Here is a 4005-nt window from a genome sequence, read left to right on the forward strand (position 1 = left end):
ATCCTGTTGGTATACTAGAGAATGTCCCAGTACGTGTAGGACAATTTTACATTCCTACAGACTTCATAATCATAGACATCAAAGAAGATGCTAGTACACCTATTATATTAGGAAGGCCATTCTTAGCTACCACCGGAGCCATAATAGACGTGAAAAGAGGTAAGCTAACATTCGAAGTTGGAGAAGAAAAAGTTGAATTCATATTGACACAATTCTTACAAGCACCATCTATAGACGATACTTGTTATCTACTTGATGTCATAGACGAGTGCGTAAGAGAGATGGAGATGCAAGAAACCACAAATTCTGATATAATGAAAATCTAAATCCCTCCAATCTTTGAAGATGATAATTAGCGTGAACCATACCAAAATGACAGTCTAAGCGAATGCTTAGCACTTACATCCAACCACATGCCATGCCCGAAGAAACCAGACTTAGAATTAAATACACTACCCAAGAACCTAAGATACGAATTCCTAGACACTGAACTCAAAAGACTAGTGATAGTCAACGCAGACTTAGGACAGATTGAAACTGAAAAGTTACTAGATGTCTTAAGAAAATATCCAACTGCGTTAGGCTACAGCATTGCCGACCTGAAAGGAATAAGTCCTTCTATCTGTATGCATCGCATTATGCTAGAGGAAGATTGTAAAACCTCTAGAGAACACCAGAGAAGGATCAACCAAATCTTAAGTACTGTAGTCAAGGATGAAGTAAAGAAGTTATTAGATGCAGGAATCATATACCCAATCTCCGATAGTCAATGGGTTAGCCCCGTTCATGTAATACCCAAGAAAGGGGGTGTTACAGTTGTTAAGAACGAGAAGGGCGAATCTATAGCACAAAGAGTTATGATCGGAAGTAGAATTCGCATCGATTATAGGAAACTAAACAAAGCCACTCGAAAGGATCATTTTCCTCTACCTTTCATTGATCAAATGCTTGAACGATTGGCTAAGCATTCCCACTTCTGCTATCTAGACGGTTATTCAGGATTCTTTCAAATTCCTATCCATCCTGACGACCTAGAGAAAACAACCTTCACATGCCCTTATGGTACATTTGCTTATCGACGAATGCCATTTGGACTACGCAACGCTCCCGCAACATTCCAAAGATGCATGATGTCAATCTTCGTTGACTTTATAGACGACATTATGGAAGTCTTTATGGACGATTTTTCTATTTGTGGGCAGAGCTTCGAAGGATGTCTATCAAACCTTGAAATGGCACTTGAAATATGCGTAAAGGTAAATCTCGTATTGAATTGGGAGAAATGTCATTTCATGGTCCAACAAGGAATCGTGTTAGGACACATAATATCTGATAAAGGAATTGAAGTAGACAAAGCCAAGATCGAAATTATAGAGAATCTTCAACCTCCAAAAACCGTACGAGAAATACGAAGCTTTTTAGGACACGCTGGTTTCTACCGACGCTTTATCAAGGATTTCTCGAAAATTACCAAACCACTTACTGGTTTATTAATGAAAAACGTTGACTTTATCTTTGATGAGAAATGTTTAACAGAGTTTGAACAATTAAAAACATCTTTAATCACTGCATCTATCATGCAACCACCTGACTGGAGATTACCATTCGAAATCATGTGTGATGCGAGTGACTATGTCGTAGGCACAGTGCTAGGACAAAGAAAGGATAAAAAACTTCATGCAATCTACTATGCAAGTAGAACCTTAGATCCTGCCCAAATGAACTACGCCACCACTGAAAAGGAACTTCTAGCCGTTGTGTTTGCTTTAGACAAATTCCATTCTTACTTAGTAGGAGCGAGAATCATCATCTATACTGATCACGCTGCTATTAGATACTTGCTAAGTAAAAAGGATGCCAAACCAAGACTCTTAAGATGGATCCTACTCTTACAAGAATTTGACTTAGAAATCAAAGGTAAGAAAGGTACTGAGAACGTAGTAGCAGACCGCTTATCACGAATCGAAGGGAATAAGCCCGAACAAATTCCAATCAATGATGATTTCCCTTACGAACGACTTATAGCCCAAATGGAAAGCGACATGTTTGAGCTAACCTTAAATGATACCGAAATAGAAGAATCCATGGAAGAAATTCATATGAATATAACTCTGTCATGGTACGCTGACTTTGTCAACTACCTAGCTGTTGGAGCACTTCCACCGGACCTATCATACCAACAAAAGAAGAAATTCTTTCATGATCTAAAACAGTACTATTGGGATGAACCTCTGCTTTTCAAGAGAGGTACCGGCGATATTTTCCGTCGATGTGTTCCTGAGGATGAAATAGACGATATAATCTCTCATTGCCATTCCGCTCCCTATGGTGGGCACACAAGCACTTCAAAAACTTGTGCTAAGATCTTACAATCTGGCCTCTTTTGGCCTACTCTATGGAAAGATGTCCATAATGCGGTTATAAATTGCGACTGGTGCAGACGCACTAGTAACGTTTCAAGACGCGACGAAATGCCACAAACAGGTATTTTAGAAGTGGAAGTCTTTAATGTGTGGGGGATTGACTTCATGGGACCATTCCCGTCTTCTTTTGGTAATAAGTACATACTCGTAGCTATCAATTACGTTTCAAAATGGATCGAGGTTGTAGCTTCTCCGACAAATGACACACGAGTAATGATTAAGTTGTTCAAGAACGTAATATTTCCGAGATTCGGTGTGCCAAAACTAGTAGTTAGTGACGGTGGCTCCCATTTCATATCAAATATCTTTGGAAAACTTCTTCTGAAGTATGGAGTCCGACACCGTGTAACAACACCTTATCACCCACAAACCAGTGGGCAAGTTGAAGTTTCGAATAGAGAGATCAAACAAATTCTATAAAAGATTGTCGGAATATCTAGAAAAGATTGGTCATCTAAACTAAATGAAGCTCTGTAGGCATATAGGACATCCTACAAGACCCCAATAGGGACCACACCCTTTAAATTAGTCTATGGTAAATCATGTCATCTCCCTGTAGAGTTAGAACACAAAGCTTATTGGGCAATTAAGACCCTAAATCTAAATTATACTTCCTCAGGCGAGAAGCGAATTTTAGACATTCACGAATTGGAAGAACTTAGACTAGACGCCTATGAGAATGCCAAGATATACAAAGAACGAACTAAAAAATGTCACGATAAACGTATATCTAGGAAAGAGTTTAATGTCGACGACGTAGTGTTACTATATAATTCAAGACTTAAGCTTTTTCGGGAAAACTTAAATCTAGGTGGTCAGGTCCTTTCGAAATTACAAAAGTTTTTAAAAGTGGTGCGATAGAAATCAAGGGTAGAAATAGTGAACCGTTCATTGTAAACAGGCAGTGATTAAAGTATTATCATAATATTGACAGTAGAAACTATTCAAATAGTCTAAGACTTATAGAGCTGCCCGCTCAACCCCAAAACTGATATATCACAATGTTACTGTCAAACTTTTGACATTAAACAAAGTGCTTAGTGGGAGACAACCCGCCTCTTTACCATTTGTTATTGATTTTGTTATTTTGATGTTTTGCATTTTAAGCATTTTCCTTCTTTGATTATTAATTTTATTTTGCTCCCCTTCCTTGATTCTATGCAGTAATGTACTTGTTGTTTCTCGTTACTAGCTTAGTAATATTGGATACTGATTAACAGGAAAACTTAAAACTAGTTAGTAACTAACTTTCATCATGCAACGAGTACATACAGTTTTCAGAGGTAGAGTTCAGAGAAGACGTTATGATTATTTAGCTCAGAAGGATATGGCTTTATCCATTTATTATGGTGGACCTACCATGGATAGGTTAGGTATCCGCGATAGTATCTTGTTTATGTTTAGCCAGCTAGGTTGGGAGAATGCTGCTCTTAAGAGAAGGTTTGTCACATACTGTGAGCTTACCCTAGAATTCCTTAGCTCCCTAGTTTACAACCCCGAGCATGGTTACGGACTCAACAAAGGTTGATTTCCTTTAGGATATTTGGTATGGATTTCACTTATAACCGTAGATACCTTGCTA

This window comes from Lathyrus oleraceus, chromosome 2, assembly GCF_024323335.1.
Source record: "Lathyrus oleraceus cultivar Zhongwan6 chromosome 2, CAAS_Psat_ZW6_1.0, whole genome shotgun sequence".
Taxonomy (NCBI): Eukaryota; Viridiplantae; Streptophyta; class Magnoliopsida; order Fabales; family Fabaceae; genus Lathyrus; species Lathyrus oleraceus.